Here is an 18,600-nt window from a genome sequence, read left to right as displayed (position 1 = left end):
GTCAGGCGCTATGTGTGGAGGGAAATGGGCCAGTCGACATTTCAAGTCCTCTCATGTTTTGTATGTTGCTCAAGATTCCAGGATCTGCAGTCTCTGGCGTGGCCGAGCGCAGAGTGAGCCTGTTGATGTCTCAATCTCAATAAAAGGGTAAAAATTTCACAACCAAGGATGCGCTGCTTATTGTTCAGGCCTTTTAACTAACCACACACAGCTGTTGCTTTTACAGTGACATTTACATCAGAGGAAGTGTGTATAAGACCATGGATTCAAGGTAACAACAATACTCATACACAGCCTCACCAGGTCACCTCAGCAAACTCACTGAACTTCCTGCACCTGCATTGTTTGGTGCATTACTTTCATGTCACAGCCCACCCGCCACCTCTCCACATTTCTATCATTCTATCAACATTCTCATGATCAATCCTCCCATTTCAAGTCAAGTCACTTTTTATTGTCATTTCGAACATAACTGCGGGTACAGTGCATAGTAAAAATGAGAACATTTTTTCAGGACCATGGTGTTACATGACACAGTGCAAAAACTAAACTGAACTACGTAAAAAACAACACAGAATAAAACTACACTAGACTACAGACCTACCCAGGACTGCATAAAGTGCACAAAACAGTGCAGGCATTACAATAAATAATAAACAGGACAGTAGGGCAAGTTGTCAGTCCAGACTTCGGGTATTGAGGAGTCTGATAGCTTGGGGGAAGAAACTGTTACATAGTCTGGTTGTGAGAGCCCGAATGCTTCGGAGCCTTTTCCCAGACGGCAGGAGGGAGAAGTGATTGTATGAGGGGCGCATGGGGTCCTTCATAATGCTGTTTCCTTTGCGGATGCAGCGTGTAGTGTAAATGTCCGTGATGGCGGGAAGAGAGACCCCGATGATCTTCTCAGCTGACCTCACTATCCGCTGCAGGGTCTTGCGATCCGAGACGGTGCAATTTCCGAACCAGGCAGTGATGCAGCTGCTCAGGATCTCATTTCTTTCTCTGGTCTGGAAATTTAAAATGTTGCAGAATGAAGTTTGCCAAAGCTCGATCTTTCTTGCTAGTTTACAGGAGCTACACAATCTTGGCAAGGCCAGCATTTATTGCCCATTCCTAAATGCCCCTTGAGAAGGTGGGGGGTGAAACACTCCAGACCTTCTGGTGAAGGTGCTCCCACAGCGCTGCTGGGGAGAGAGCTCCAAGATTTCGATCCAGTGATGGTGCAGGAATGGAGATTGTTTCTAAGTTAGGGTGGTGTATGACTTGGAGGGGAACCTGCAGGTGGTGGCATTCCCCTGCCACTCTTGTCCTTTGTGGAGCAACTTGGCTGAGCAACGGCAGTGTGTTTTGGAAATGGTACACACTGAAGTCTCTGGGCATCAGTTATAGAGGGAGGGGGTGTTCAGTGAGGTGGGTTGGGAACCTGACAACAGGGCTGCTTTGTTTTGGATGGTGTGGAATTTTCTGAGAGTTGTTGGAGTTGCACACTCCCAGACATGTAGACAGTTTCATCACACTCATGACGTGGAAAGGCCTTGGGGTGCAGGAGATGAGTCACTCATCATCGGGTACCCAACATGCTCTTGTAACCATGGTATTTATGTGACTAGTTCCACTATGTTTCTAGTCAATGGTGACTATGAGATTTTGATGGTGGAGGACTTATGAATATAATGTCATTGAATGTCAAGGGTGGGTGGTTCCACTCTCCCGTGCTGGAGATGGCCACTGCCTGGCACTTCTGTAGTTTGAATGCTATCGATCACTTATCAGCCCTTCACCGAATGTTGTCCAGGTCTTGCTGCTTCATTTGCTGAGGAGGTTCAGAAGCAGTTATTACCCTTCAACCATCAGGCTCCTGAACCAGTGTGGATAACTTCACTCACCTCAACACTGAACTTATTCCACAACCTACAGACTCACTTTCAAGGACTCTACAACTCGTGTTCTCAGTATTTTCTATTGATTGACTGATTTATTATTATTTTGATTTGCACATTTTGGGCCCAGGACACTACCTTGCAGCGATGTCCTAGGGCTGGCATGATTGACGCCAAATCAAGTTTGGGCGACAAGTGCTTAGTCAAAGCCCTACATCTAACTCATGTTGTGGTGAATTAATTTACTTTAATTGGACAAAATGGAATAGAAGGGTACCCTACTGAATGATTCTTTGACATGGATTTTACATGCAGAACAAGAGGACAGGTTTAAAGTGAACTGAGCTCAGAGAAAGCATGGGGATAATAATCCAGCAACACCACTGACTACGATAGGTCCAAGTGGAAGTGGGATGAGGAACTTAAAGTGGAAGGCAACAGGAAGCTCAGAACCACGCCTGTTGAGTGAGCCAATACTATCACCCAATCTTCAAATGTTTCCCCAGCGTAGAGGTGACCACATCATCAACACTGAATGCAGGGCACTGGACTGGACGAAGTGCACGTGAATCGCTGCCACACTGGAAAGACTGTTTGGGCATCTAGAAGTGGGGAAGGGAAGAGGGGACAGAACAGGAGTTGCTCCTCCTCCAGTTGCAAGCGGTGTTGAACAGAGGGCGGAGACGGAAGAGTGGATCATGGAGTCATTAGGGAACAAATCCCTTTGAAATGTTGAAAGGGCAGTGCTGTATGTGTCTGGTAGTGGGATAGATAGATACCTTATTGATCACAAAGGAAACTACTGTGTCACAGTAGCATTACAAGAGCAGAGATATGCAAATATACAAATATTAGAAATAAGAAACAATAAAAAAAGTTACCTCAAGCAGTCTAACAGGAGGGGGTTATCACTTTCCTGGCTGGTTGACTGATTATAGAGCCTAATGACCGAGGATAAGAATGACCTCATACAGCGCTCTTTGGAACACCACAGTTGTCTTAGTCTATTACTAAAAGTGATCCTCTGTTTAGCCAAGGTGGCATGCAGAGTGTGAGAAACATTGTCCAGAATTGCCAGGATTTTCCGTAGGGTCCTTTGTTCTACCACAGCCTCCAGTGGGTCCAGTTTGACTCCTATAACAGAGCCAGACTTTATAATCAGTTTATTGAGCCTGTTGGCCTCACCCGTGAAGATACCATTGCTGTGACACACCACTGCATAGAAGATTATACTGGCAACAACAGACTGGTAGAACATGTGAAGGAGAAGCCTGCACACTCCAAAGGACCTCAGTCTCCTCAGGACAACTCTGGCCCCTCTTGTACACAGCCTCTGTGTTGATGCTCCACTCAGGTCTGTCATCCAGGTCCACCCCCAGATACTTGTAGGTCCTCACCACATCCATGTCCTCACCATCAATAGTACCAGGGTGCAGTGCAGTCTTAGTCTTCCTAAAGTCCATCAGCGTCTCCTTTGTCTTACTGATGTTGAGCTGCAGATGATTCAGCTTGCACCATTCGACAAAGTCCTTCTCCAGGGCCCTGTGTTCATCCTCCCATCCTCCCTTTATACACCCAACTATTGCTGAGTCATCAGAGAATCTCTGCAGATGACATGGCTCAGAGTTGTATCTGAAGTGTAAACTGTTATTCCCTGTATACCTCGGACTTTAGATACAACACTGCTGGAACTGGTGGAGTGACCCTGAGTTCTGGCTCCTACCACTCTAATTCCCCATCACTCTCCCACCTCTGTCTGTGGCCTCCTGGAGTGTTACAATGAGCCCAACACAAGCCCAAGGAACAATACCTCATCTACTGTCTGGGCACAATGCAGTCTGCAAGAGTAGATACTGAATTCCACAACTTCAGAGAACTCCCTCTTTCATCCTGTTTGCATTAGGAATGTCCACTCGCACTTCCATTCGTATCATTTGTATATTGTGGCCTGCTCAACATATCCCAGTAGACTAGCCGATACGACATCCCCCCAAACTTCACTACACCGGCAACACATTCCACAGAAATGGAGCTTAACTACCCCTTCACAGCCATATCATTTCACCTTATCAGAGAATTTCCTTGCTCCACCTATTGCCTTCCCGAATGCCCTCCCCCACTATCTCTGCCTCTTTAATTAAGTTGCTTCCTCCCTTTCTCACTTCTGAAGCAGGGCCATTGATCTGAAATGTTAACTCGTTCCATCCACAGAAGCTACCTGACCTGCTGAGTTTTTCCAGCTTTTTTTGGTTGTATTTCAGCTTTCCAGTAACTGCAGTTCTTCCTTGATTTTTCACCATGACTTCTATTGGTTGAGGGTTATCAGCTTGTTTGTGAGGTGCTTCCTGAGAACATGTATTGATGTATGGTCCTCGAGACATTTGTAGAACAGTGTGCACTGGAACAGGCCCTTCAGCCCACTATTGTCTGTGCTTAACATGATGCCAAATTAAACTCTCTTCTACCTGTACATAATCCATATCCATCCCATCCCTGCATATTCATGTGTCTATCTAAAAACTGGCCAAACACCACTATCCCATCTCCAGCGCATTCCAGGGCACCCACCACCCTCTTGCCCCACATTGTTTTTGAACTTTCCTCCTCTCATTTTAAATGCATAATCTCTAGTATTAGATATTTTGACCCTGGGAAATAAAGATACCAGCTTTCTATGCATGCCGCTCATAATTTTATAAACTTCCATTCGTTTTCCCCTCAGCCTCTGCTGCTTCAGAGAAAGCAGCTCAAGTGTGTCCAGCCTCTCCTTATGGCTCATACCCTCTCATCCCGGTGAGCCTCCATGGAACCCTCTCCAAAGCCTCCACATCCTTCCTGTTACAAGCTGACCACAATTGCACACAATTCTCCGTGCGGCCTAACCAGAGGCTTATACAGTTGCAACACTGATTCTCTTGCAAGAATGTTTCTGTTGCCACCATTGTCTTGAGGTCAGTCTGGTGGAAGTTAAGGAACAAATTAGGCAGTCAACACACACAAAGTGCTGGAGGAACTCAGCAGACCAGGCAGAATCTATGGAAAAGAGTAAAGAGTTGATGTTTCATAGAATAGTACAGCACATTACAGGCCCTTCAGCCCACAATGTTGTGCCGACCCTCAAACCCTGCCTCCCATATAACCCCCCACCCTAAATTCTGGCCGAGACACTTCAGCAGGCCCGAAACGTCGACTGTTAACTCTTTTCCATAAATGCTGCCTGACCTGCTGAGTTAACTCCAGCATTTTGTGTGTGTGTGTGTTACTTGCATTTCCAGCATCTGCAGATTTTCTCTTGTTTGAGATTAGGCAGTGGTCAGTCCAACATTTATCGGCACCTGTCATAACACAGGAGATGCAGACATCCTCACAGTCTTCTGCTCGAACAACGCCATAACCCAATGGGCAGTGCCATATCTACTGCTTGTCTCTCCGATAAAAATGGTCTTGGTTTTAACAAGACTGTGCTCCATGCATTTTCTCAGGAGAAAGGCTCCACTGGAATAGCCTTCTCTGCTGACACTTTTCTAGATGATTCCGAAATAAATGAAATAAGGCCACCCGAATGTCTGTGGAGTCTCTAATGAGTCCAGAGCTACTCTAATTATGGCCAGTCACTTCTGAAGAAACACAACCTACACGTTAGGAATAACCTCCCTCGTCTTTACTTTGGTGACTTGTGTGACTTTTGATGTGGTATTCTGTCCAGAGATTTTGAGAGTCTCACAGCATTCCCGGAAAATAATTAAAGTCTCTTAAATTTAAATTACACACTTAGCATTCCCTTTAAAGAACAGCTTATTCTGTCCTATAATTTTTGTCCAGGCTTCGGGCTGGGTTATACACCCCTCTTTAACTGCTCAGTCCAATATCGTATTTCATGCTGTGAACTCAGAAAATGAAAAGGGTGTTTGAACTTGTGACGCTGAGTGATTAAGTCACGTCTGGGATCTCCTGCCCAGCCAGTTTACGGGGCAGATCATGATGCATGTCAATGATGCATGAAGGGCAGGTTGGATTAACAGCCCAAGGCAGTGTAAGAGTGGGGTAAAGATCGCAGTGGCAGGGTTCGAGGAACGTGCACAGATAAGGATGGGGCAACAGCATGAAGTGCACATAGGGAAGGGAGCTTTAAACATGAAGCATTGGAGGAACTGATGTTCATGGCAGTGCCACTACTTTCTTTGAAGTTTGCACAAATTCATCTAAAACTTTAACAAATCACTATAGATGCACGGCGGAGAGTATCCTGACTGGTTGCATCACGGCCCGGTGTGGAAACACCAATGCCCAGGAATGGAAAAGTCTACAAAAAGTGGTGGAAATCAGGTGAGAGGGAGAAGGCAGGAGGGTGGGGGATGGGCAGAAAAGGGAACAATGTGAGAAGATAGGGTGTGATAGTTGGGAGAGGCAGGTTTCCAGCATCTGCAGGCTCTCTTGTGTCATTGACTTTGGCCATCCTGACGAAGTGAAAGGAGCCCAAAAGATGAACTTTCATGTGAATGCCATCAATAAATTTGCTGATAACACAACTATTGTTGGCAGAATCTCAGGTGGTGATGAGGTGGCGTACAGGAGTGAGATAGATCAGCTGGTTGAGTGGTGTTACAACAACAAACTTGCACTTAACAAGAGTAATACCAAGGAATTGATTGTGGACTTCAGGAAGGTGAAGTCAAGGAAACACACACCAATCCTCATCAACTGATCAGAAGTGGAAAGGGTGAGCAATTTCAAGTTCCTGGGTGTCAACATCCCTGAATTTCTATCCAGGGCCCAACATATCGATGTAATTATAAAGAAGGCATGACAGGAGTTTGTGGAGATTTGGTACGTCACCAAAGACGGTTACAAATTTCTGCACATGTACCATGGAGAGCATTCTAACTTGCTGCATCACCGTTTGGTATGGAGGGGCCAGCGCACAGGATTGGAAAAAGCTGTGGAGGGTTGCAAATTCAGCCAGCTGCATCATGGGCACTAGCCCCCCCTCCTCCCCAGCATCGAGGACATCTTTAAAAAGCGATGCCTCAAAAAGGCACCATGCATCATTAAGGACTCCCATCACCACGCACTCTTCTCAATGGTACCATCAGGGAGGGGGTAAGGAGCTGGAGGACACACATTCAACATTTTAGGAACAGCTTCTTCCCTTCCACTATCAGGTTACTGAATAGACAATGAACACTACCTCACTATTTTTGCTAAACATAGAAACACATACAGCACAATACAGGCCCTTCGGCTCACAAAGCTGTGCCAAATGTGTCCCTACCTTAGAACTACCTAGGCTTTACCCATAGCCCTCTATTTTTCTAAGCTCCATGTAGCCATCCAGGAGTCTCTTAAAAGACCCTATCGTATCCGCCTCCACCACCATCGCCAGCAGCCCATTCCACGCTCTCACCACTCTCTGCATAAAAAATTTACCCCTGACATCTCCTCTGTACCTACTTCCAAGCACCTTAAAACTGTGCCCTCTCGTGCTAGCTATTTCAGCCCTGGGGACAAGCCTCTGACTACCTCTGGATGCTTTCAAGAAGGAGCTAGATAGGTATCTTATGGATAGGGGAATCAAGGGATATGGGGACAAGGCAGGAACCGGGTATTGATAGTAGATGATCAGCCATGATCTCAAAATGGCGGTGCAGGCTCGAAGGGCCGAATGGTCTACTTCTGCACCTATTGTCTATTGTCTATCCACACAATCAATGCCTCTCATCATCTTATACACCTCTATCAGGTCTCCTCACATCGTCTGTCGCTCCAAGGAGAAAAGGCCGAGTTCACTCAACCTATTTTCATAAGGCATGCTCCCCAATCCAGGCAACATCCTTGTAAATCTCCTCTGCATCCTTTCTATGGTTTCCACATCCTTCCTGTAGTGAGGCAACCAGAACTGAGCACAGTATTCCAAGCGGGGTCTGACCAGGGTCCTATATAGCTTTAATTAAACTTACTTAATTAAAAAAAATATTTCTTATTGCAATTTATAGTTTATACGTATTGCTCTGGAAGTCAGCTAAAAAGGGGGAATTATCCCTCCAGTGTAGGGAGAGAGCAGTGTTCAAATGCCTTTGGGTTGAAGCTCACAATGCTTTAACAGAGTGTAACTGAAGCAGAGGCCATTTTAAACAGCGGATAAATATTGGGCTGCAGGGAGACAGCAAGCGATTGAAGGTGACAGCACAGACCAAGTGGCCTCCTTATGAGTGGTGAACGCCTATGGCTCCAAATGAAATGCTACTTAAGCTGTATTTATAGGAGCAGGTGCACGGATGTGGTTGTAAGACTCTTCTTTGTAAATGTGAATGTAGGACAAGTGACTTGTGGTGCGCGTCAGCAGCTCACCTTCACCTGTATCGGCTGGAACTTGGCACTTTAGTCAAATCTGCTCGGCCTGGAATGAAAAGGGGTTCCTGTCCGCCACTCCCAGCCGAAGGGCTCTGGCAGACTCCATTCCCAATGCAGACTCTCAGTTTAGACCTCCTTCCTTTCCTCTGCTTCATCCACTGGGCACGGGCATTCCCCGTGTGGTAAGAGGGCATGTGTGCCTCCCACAGATATAGGGTAAATAGCTACAAGCTATTCATCTGTGGGAGGCATCTCACAAAAAGAAAGACAGAATCACCAGCTCCCAGGCTGCTTGAGATGGACGTTGGTTCGTAACAAGCTGCCACTCTGGCAATGAACGTGAATCAAAGCCCGGAGCAGAGGTTTAATGGGACAAAAGAGCAGGCTCAAAGGATTGAACGGTCAACTTCAGTTCCTGTTTCCCTTTGTATTAGCCTACCTGACACAATCTAAGGCTGCAGGTGCCCTGTGATCAATTGGTTCTGACACCTAATGTTAGAAAAACAGGCAGGCCAGGCCTAAACCACACAGCATAGCGGTTAGCGTGATGCTATTACAGCTCGGGGCGGTCAAGAGTTTTGACCTCAATCTGGCACCTTTCTGTGAGGAGTCGCTGTACATCCTGCCCATGTGTGGGTTTTCTCCAGGTCCTCCCCAAGTCCAACGACATACCGGGTAGGTTAGTTGCTCATGTTAAATTGTATCATGATTAGGTTAGGGTTAATCGGGTTTGTCGGTGGGGGGTGGGGTGGTTGCTGGAAGGGCCTTCTCTCCGCTGTATTGTAAATAAAAATAAACAAATCAAGTACTAAAGTCATTCCTTTGTCATTCTTCATGCCATCTGCGTAACAAAACACAGAGGACAGTAAAACTCATCCAGTAAAAACATTGAGACTGTGGTAAGAACAAACAGCAAATGAGTAATCTCTGTAATCAAGTTGCTTTGCGAATGCTATATTAGAACTGGCTGTGATACCATTTCTGGTGCTCCAGTTAACAGCGTCTTGCCAAATTCCTGCCTCACTTATTGATTTGCTTGAAAGGCAAAAAAGAAAATGTTGGAAGAACACAGTAGCGTCTGTGGGGAAGAGAAGCCAGCTAACAGTTTGGCTCATCGGCCTTTCCTCAGAACCGGGCCAAGAGTATAGCTGTCCCAAAATGTTAACTGGCTTCTCTTCCCACAAATGCATCTGGGAGTGACTGGGTTCTTCCAGCATTTTAGGTTTGGTTTTAGATTCTGGCATCTGCAGCTATATTTGACTTTCAGTAACTTGCTTGATTTGTCGGGAATGTGATCAAAGTAATCCGTGAAAGTCAATGACCCTCTTCTGTCAACAACACTTCATAGAAAAAAAAATCATCAACAAACAGACCATTCCTGATCGGACTTAGTTGCTTAGATGGGATTCCAAGACTGAGACGTGAGGGCTGAAGGGCTTGTTTCTGTGCTGTATTAATCAATGACTCAAATGGGCCAAATAGTTTCCTTCTATGCTGTATCATAATCTCTATCTTTAACTCTTTGGATCCCATCTAAGTGGCGGCTCTACCAGTACCTGCTTTACCATTTTTGCCACCTCTCCTCTTCAGTCCTGTTCACTGAGAGATAAATATTGGCCAGGATTTAAGGGAGGACTACTTCACGGTTAGATGCCCCTGAGAGGGCTGTGAATACCTCATGCACACAGCGTCCTTGACAGAGCAGCACCACATCAGAGGACCAGTCTAGACTTAGCACTCAAGTGTCTGGACTGGGACTTGAACCCGCGACTCAACTCAGAGACAGAAATGTCAACCAGCACTCACTATTCCAGTTATATAATACATGCTGGGAACAATGGGAGATAGAGTCATAGAGCTCAGCACAGAAATTGCCCCTCTGTCACAACTAGCCCTTGCCAACCTGTTGACAATCTATGCTAGACCTATTTGCACACATTTGGCCTACATCCATGTACCTGTCCAAGTAACTTATAAATGTTGTTAATGTACCTGCCTCAACCACTTCTTCAGGTAGCTCATACCATTACTGACCACCCACTGGCTGAAAAAGTTGCCCCGTGGGTCCCTTTTAAATCTTTCACCTCTCCCCTTAAACCTATGCCCTCTAGTTTTAGATTCCCCAACCCTGGGGAAAAGAGTGTGTGCATTCACCCTATCCATACCACTCATGTCTTTATTCACCTCTGTAAGGTCACCTCTCAATCTCCCACGTTTCAAAGAATGAAGTCTGAGCTAGCCCATCTTATTTTCCTGTTCACTTCTCTTATAGATTAAAATACTCAGCCCAGTTCTCACTTGAATCATTCCCTAATTTATTCAGCCTTTCCTTTGATTTTTTATCATTTCTCCAGCTCCTGTAGCAGGAGTTTTGGCATTGGTTCATTGACCGAGCCTGTAAAGATTTCAAAGAACAAAAATGAGCTTTGTTTGTCACACGTACATCAAAACATACAGTGAAATGCGTCACTTGTGTCAGATCAAATCAGCGAGGATTGCGCTGGGCAGCCCACAAGTGTAGCCACACTTCCAGTGCCCTCAACTCACTTACCCTAACTGCATGCCTCTTTGGAACGTGGGAGGAAACAGAAGCACCCACAGGATATCCACACGCTCACAGGGGGTATGAACAAATGCCTTCCAGATAGCAGCAGGAACAGAACCCCAATCTTACAGCTGGCGCTGTAAAGCGATGCACTACGCCACCATGCTGCCTTGTGACCTGCAAGGGTCCTAGATGTATCTGAAACATCTCCTCTTTAGAGCGTTCCTATCGTTACATTACTTCTGTGGACTGGTGTGAACACAACAACTTGAGTCTCAGTGTGGATAAGACTAAAAAGATTTTGCGTTGTAGTAGTCCAATCGCAAACAAGAGAAAATCTGCAGATGTTGGAAATCCAAGCAGCACACACAAAATGCTGGAGGAACTCAGCAGGTTAGGCTCTTATTTCAATGGAAAAGAGTACAGTCGATGTTTCAGGCCAAGACCCTTCATTAGAGCTGGAGAAAAAGACGAGGATCAGAGAAAGAAGGTGGGGGGAGGGGAGGATGAACCACAAGGTGATAGGCATAACTGAAAGGGGAGGGAGGGTGAGGTAAGGAGCTGGGAAGTTGATTGGTGAAAGAGATACAAGGCTGGAGAAGTGGGAATTTGATAGGAGAGGACAAAAGGCCATGGAAGAAAGGGAAGGTGGTAGGTAAGGAGATAAGGTGAGAGAGGGAAATAGGAATGGGGAATGGTGAATGGGGAGTCATTACTGGAAGTTTGAGAAATCGATGTTCATGCCATCAGGTTGGAGGCTACTCAAATGGAATACAAGGTGTTGATCCTCCAACCTGAGTGTGCCTCATCACGAAAGAAGGCCATGGGCTGATATGTCGGAATGGGAATGGGAAGTGGAATTAAAATGCGTGGCTACTGGGAGATCCTGCTTTTTCTGACTGATGTAGATGCACGGTGAAGCAATGTCCCAATTTATGTCGGGTCTCACTGATGCACAGGAGGCCACACCAGGAGCACTGAATGACTGTGGACTTCAGGAAGATGCAGGGTGCCCACTCTCTACTGCACATCAATTCAGGTTTCAAGATGTTTGATGTAATTTCCAGTAAAGAAATGTGGAGAATAAAATAATTGTTACCTTGCAGCATATAAAAACCCAATAATATAAATACGTAAGATAGTGTGTGAACACTATGATAAAATGATAAAGTAGTGGTGGTAGGGGCTGTGGTGGGATGGGTTAGTGGGTGGAGGTGTTAATCAGCCTTACTGCTTGGGGAATATAGTTGTTTTTGAATCTGGTGGTCCTAGTATAGATGTTACGTAGCCATGGCTCCACTGTGGAGTGAGTCAGAAGCACCAAGTTTCTTGGAGTATACGTCATGTATGATCTCACCTGGTCCCACAACACCACCTCTTTAGTCAAAAAAGCACAGCAACGCCTCCACTTCTTGAGGACATTGAGGCGATCAAGACTTCCTGCCCCCATTCTAACCACATTCTACTGGAGCACCATCGAAGTGTCCTGACCAGCTGTATCACTGTCTGGTATGGGAATTGACCGCAAGACCCTGCAGGGTTGTGAGGACTGCTGAGTGAATCATCGGGGTCTCTCCCCACACCCCACCAATCCAGGACATACACCAGGAGTGCTGCGTTCACAGAACCCTCAGCATTGTCAACGACCCCTCCCATTCATCCCACAATCTCTACAGTCAGACTGAAGGCACCACAGAATAAGAACAAGGCCTGTTAGGCTGGGTAACAATAAACTTGAACTTGAATGAGAATAAACTTGAACGAGAATAAACTTGAACTCTATTATTGGCTCATTTACCATTGGGTTTAATCTTTTTCTTCATTATAGCATATTGAAATCCCCCACGATCACTGCAAGATTACCTTTTTCACATGTGTTTTCTATCTCCAGGTGCATTCAATACTATCATCCTCTCAAAACTGATCAATAAGCTTCAAGACCTTGGCCTCAATACCTCCTTGTACCATTGGCTCCTCGATTTCCTCACTTGCAAGACCCCAGTTAAGTTCGGATTGGCAACATCTCCGCCACAATCTGCATCAGCACAGGTGCATCACAAGGCTGTGTGCTTAGCCCTCTGCTTTTACTCACTTTACACTTATAACCGTGAGGCTAAGTACAGCTCCAATGCCATATTTAAGTTTGCCAATTTGTAGGCCAAATCAAAAGTGGTGACAAATCAGCATATTGAAAATCTGGCAGAGTGATGCCACAACAACAGCCTCTCACTCAATGTCAGTAAGACCAAGGAGCTGATTATTGACTACAGGAGGAGGAAATCGGAGGTCCATGAGCCAGTCCTCATCGGGGGATCAGAGGTGGAGAGGGCCAGCAACTTTAAATTCCTCAGTGTTATCAATTCAGAGAACCTGCCCTGGGCCCAGCATGTGCAATTATGAAGAAAGCACAGCAGTACCTCTACATTCTTAGAAGTTTGTGAAGGTTCGGCATGACATTTATAACTTTGACTAACTGTGGTGGAGAGTATATTAACTGGCTCCATTACAGCCTGGTATGGAAACACCAATGCCCTTGAATGGAAAATCCTTCAAAAAGTCGTGGACATGACCTAATCCACGTCACATAAAGCCTCGCCTCTACTGAGCACACCTACATGGAGCATTATTGCAGGAAAGCAGCATCCATTATCAGGGACCCCCTCCCCCCCACCACCACCACCACCACCACCACCACCACCAAAATCATGTTTTCTTCTTGCTACTGCCATCAGAGAGACAGTACAGGACCCTCCGAACTCACACCACCAGGTTCAGGAACAATTTTTACCCCTCAACCATTGGCTCTTGAACCAGAAGAGATAACTTCACTGACTCACTTGCCCCATCGCTGAACTATTCCCACAACCTATGGATCATTTTCAGGGACTCTTCATCTTATGTTCTGGATATTTATTGCTCATTTATTATTACCTTTCTTTTTGTATTTACACAGTTTGTTGACTTTTGCATTCTAGTTGTCTGCCCCATTAGTGCAGGTTTTCATTGATTCTATTATGGTACTGGATTTATTGCGTATGCCCACAAGAAAATGAAGCTCAAGGTTGTATATAGTGACATACTTACACACACACACTTTGATAATAAATTTACTTTGAACTTTGTACATCCTGACTATTATTATGAGGCCTATACTTAACACTATCAGTGTCTTTTTACACTTGTGGTTCCTCAATTCTACCCACAAAGTGAATGTTACAAAAATTCTATTCTTGCTTTGCTGGTTGACATTAGAACAGTCAAGATTAGGATCAACAAATTCCCTCAATGTCATCATTGTAGTTCTTGAAAGTCTCTGTAGCTTCTGCCCTATTCACTGGCTGATGATCTGTAGAATATCCCCAAACAGCGTGGGGGTTCCCTGAAAGTTTCTCAATTCTAACCAAATAAATTCTATACTTGATGTTAGAACAGTAATGATAGTAAACACGGGACTCTAATCTCCTGTGTATCACTGTCAATAAACACATTCTCCCCAAGTATAATTCACTGCAATCATTGGTTAATTATCTGCTTAATATAATCTAAAGAATAGATTCGTTTTATTATTTTTGCTGAACGCCTGTCCTTCACAGTTTTCTTTGAATTTTGTTCAAGATTGTGGAACAGCCTTGGGATCCCCCTGGGTAAATGTCATATGCTGATTTCAGGCAGTCGGCAGCCCCCGAGAACCTCAGTTAACATTTTGGTTGGGGAGCAGGTTTAGCGAGCCGCACATCGATATGTACCATTAATGAAAGCAAACCATTTTCCTCCCCGCTGTCAGCACATCACATGCGCCGAGCGCAGCCCCTCCCGAGAACACCTGTGGGTCAGACTTGCCCACGATGAAGCGTGGTGGCCCAATCCACGGAACGCATGCATCTTTACAGAGTGAGTTCTACTGAGATTGAACACGCTAAAATATAGGCAAGAATCCGTGCTTAATTACACCAAGTACAAACCGCTCATTAACAAACATTTAACATGGCGAAGAAAGCCAATATCCCGAGAAAACGCATTAATATCCTTGGTCACCCGCACAAGAGTATCTAGCTACCTCTCTCTCCTGTGACTGAACTCTGTGGCAAGATAACAATCTTCAACTTCAAAGGTTAATATTTAATACTTGTCACAATAAAGTTTGCATATAACTGTAGGTCTAAACTAATAATTCAAAACACTGGACAAACATCAATATTGAAAAGGGCAAGAGTTGTACTTTAACTTGCTCTTAAAAATGAGGAAATAAAGTTTAAGTGGATAAGATATTGAAGCACAGCCCTTGGCCTAAACTGACAGTTAACTCTGGAACTCAGTCTCTCAGATCGTTAACAGTTTTAGGCAGTGCCCGCGTTCTCCCAATTATTAGGAAGAGGAAGCCAAGCGCCGAGAACTGCATTTGTTCTTACCCTGAAAAATCGGCCCTTGACTGTGAAGGAACTCCCGTCACCAAATGTCAAAGTGGTGGAAATACAGTATAAATAAAAAAGGCAGACAGATGATAGGTCAGCTTGTAAACTGATTTCTGTGTTGTTTCTTGCTGTCCGCAGAACTGGAAGGCAGCTCAATGGAAGCAAGACACACCTACACCCAGTGAAGAGCAACCCTCTGACATCAGCAGGATGTAAAAACAACAGCAGAGTTTCCCTCCTTAATGATAATCTTATCACAGTTCTGAAGTGGCCGCTCTCGTGTATGAAAGGAGCGAGGATTACGCAGAATGCTGCTCCGATCACACTTTACCAAAGTCTGACAGCCCAACCCTCTACCCACCTACCGATACGGCAAGTGCACTCTCTCCGGCAGCAGCGCAAAACGAGCATTTTAAAATGAAACCGCAACTAGCCAGTTAACCCCTTGTTGCCCGAATTTATTTGGCAGCTTCCGGTACTGCAGACCCAATGACACCGGGGCATCGCGGTGACCTGTTTTTAAAACCTCATGGAAACAAAAACACTGTGCATCAAGTCAAGTCGCTTTTTATTGTCATTTCGAGCATAACTTCTGGTACAGTACATAGTAAAAACGAGACAACGTTTTTCAGGACCATGGTATTACATGAAACAAAACAAAAACTAGACTGAACTATGTAAAAACAACACAGAAAAAAAACTACACTAGACTACAGACCTACCCAGGACTGCATAAAGTGCACAAAACAGTGCAGGCATTACAATAAATAATAAACAAGACAATAGGCACAGTAGAGGGCAGTAAGTTGGTGTCAGTCCAGTCTCTGGGTATTGAGGAGTCTGATAGCTTGGGGGAAGAAACTGTTACATAGTCTGGTCGTGAGAGCCCGAATGGTCCGGTGCCCATGTCAGAAAGTCCATTCTACAAAGTTCATTATCAGACTGACACTCAGGCAACCTTATACAAACTCAAGTTTTTTGAGTGAGGTGGATGTTGAGAGATGTTTAAAGCAGCCAGCATAATCAAAGACCCTACACATCCCAAACGCTCTCTCTTCTCCCCCCTCCCATTGGGCAGAAGATGTCATAAGGTGGGCGTTGGGAATGGACCCAAATGCAAGACACAGACACTGAAGTACTAGGGAGAGGACTAGGTGTGTCAAGAAAGCAGGGGAAGTGGGGAAGAAATGACACTGGACAAGACTAGGAGACAGAGTATGGGCTAGGACTAGAGTAGGAAAGTGGGACCTAGATGAGGAACTGGGAACCTGGACAAGGACTCCGAGCCACAGACTGGACAGGGACCTGGAACCTGGGTCTTGACTCGGGCTTGGACTCCGGATCCAGGCGAGGACTGGACGTGGGGGCAGGACTCGGGACTCCAGGGTTGGATGAGGACATGAAGCTCAGACTTGGTCTTGATCAAGGGAGAGCAGGAACGCAGAACCTAGGTCGAGGGAGAACAAAGCAGAAGCAGCGTAGCTGGACATGGACACTAGACTTGGACGAGACCAGGACTCAGGGCCTAGGCTATGACTTGGACTTGAACACAGATTGGAACCTCCTCGGAGCCTTGGACATGGACTGGAACCTCCTCGGAGCCTTGGACTGGAGCACAGGAACACTGAACACAGAGCTGGAACCCCTCCTTGGGGACAGGACGTAGGGCCAGGACTCATACACGGACACTAAACACAGGGACACAAAGAGACAGTTCCAAGCTCAACAATAGATAGTTCCTACTGTTGGCGTGGCAAGGCTCCAGTCTCACTCTGGCAGCTGAACTTGACAGCAATACAGGTGAGGATGCCAGCAGGGATTCAGGCATGGGTGGTCAGCAGGGCTCCCGGCCAGGCTCCAGAGGGAAGAAAGGGAACAGTCCAGCCTCAGGGTAACGGCAAAGACAGCCTGACTTACCCCACAGAAGCAAGGACAGGATACCAACAATTCAAACCAGCAACCACACTTGAACCCAGGGCCACTTATATTCCAGCCCCAATATGAGAATCAGGTGCCTGTGATTAAGCCCAGGTGAAACAACGGACAGCCAGAAGACCCGGAGTCTGGAGCCCACAGACTGGACCGTGAACCGGAACGCGGACTTCATGGACCGGACCATGACAGAAGATGCAATCACCTGAGCAAGGCACACAAAATGCTGGAGGAACTCAGCAAGTCAGGCAGCATCTATGGAGAGGAATAAACAATCAATCGGCGCCTCTGCAGTTTTTCTGGATCGAGAATTCCAAAGATTCACCAGCTTCTGGGTGAAGAAACTCTTTCTCATCTCTGTCCTCAATGCTGAACCCCTTACTTTGAGAGTGTGTCCTTGCCCCAGCCCCCAACTAGTTATGGACATCCCAGTCAGTGGAAGTACCAACTCCAAATCTACCCGGTAAAGCTCCAGAAGAACTGCGTATTTCAATGATATCACCTCTCATTCTCTAAAACTCAAGGGAGTGTAGTCCCAGGCTGCCTAAACTCTTCATATGGCAAACCTGCCGTCTCAGGAATCTGGTGAATCTCCACTGCACTCTCTTTATCATCCTTCCTTAGATAGGAAGATCAGAATTGTTTACAATGCTCCAGGTGCAGTTTACTGAGACTGTGTATGTCTGCATTAAGGTGCCTCTGTACTCAAATCCTCTTGCATTAAAAGCCAATTTACTACTTGCCTTCTGTACCAGCACGTCAGCTTTCAGTGATCTGTGTACAACACCTCTCACCATTTTAAAAATACTCCATCAAAAGTAAATGACCTGAAAAATTCCTTCTGTCATGTCTTTGCCCATTCACTTAGCCTGTCCATATCTCATTGAAGTCTTCCTGCATCCTCCTCACAGCCCCAACTGGCACTCAGCAACTTGGTTATATCTCACTTGATTCTCTCATCCAAGTCATTGATGTAGATTGCATAGAGCTGGGACCTCAGCACCAATTCTCATGGTCTCCCAACCCAAAAGTGACCAGTTTATTCCTACCTTCTGTTTTCTCTCTGTTAACCAATCCTCAGTCGATATCAAGATAAAACACCCACCACCACATGCTCTAATTTGGTTTAATAATCTTTTAGGTGGCACCTTATCAAAGACTTTCTTAAAGTTCAAAAGCACCACAACATCTTATTCACCCTTAACTATCATCAGTTATAACCTTAAAAAACTCATACAGATGTGTTAAACGTGATTTCTCTTTCATAGATCCACATTGGCTCTGCCCAGTCCTATTATTATTTTCTAATTGCCTTGTTACCACTGCTTTAATAATAGATTACAGCTACAACTGATGTCAGCCTGAATGGTCTTGAGCTCTTGTTTGCTCCTGTGTTTCTGCATGAGGCACACTGTGGGTGCAATTTAACAAAAAAGTAAACTAGAAGCAGAATTATCCTTTCAGCAATCATACATATAAA

The 18,600-nt window shown here is 45.5% G+C and overlaps 1 protein-coding gene across 5 annotated transcripts in view; it reads right to left on the bottom strand.

The window, feature by feature from the left end:
* dgkaa (diacylglycerol kinase, alpha a) overlaps positions 1 to 15,569 on the bottom strand; it is a 144,901-nt gene extending 129,332 nt beyond the window's left edge. For 4 of the 5 annotated variants that reach the window (XM_073071112.1, XM_073071118.1, XM_073071115.1 and 1 more), the window contains exon 1: positions 15,186 to 15,490. The gene's annotated coding sequence lies outside the window, so the exon portion shown is untranslated. Of the gene's footprint in view, positions 1 to 15,185; positions 15,491 to 15,553 lie in introns of those variants that run through there. The other variant, XM_073071113.1, reaches the window with a different exon arrangement.
* Between the last annotated feature and the right edge of the window lie 3,031 nt (positions 15,570 to 18,600).

The sequence above is a fragment of the Hemitrygon akajei genome, chromosome 18 (assembly GCF_048418815.1).
Source record: "Hemitrygon akajei chromosome 18, sHemAka1.3, whole genome shotgun sequence".
Lineage (NCBI taxonomy): Eukaryota > Metazoa > Chordata > Chondrichthyes > Myliobatiformes > Dasyatidae > Hemitrygon > Hemitrygon akajei.
This window is presented reverse-complemented; position numbering and strand designations above follow the sequence as displayed.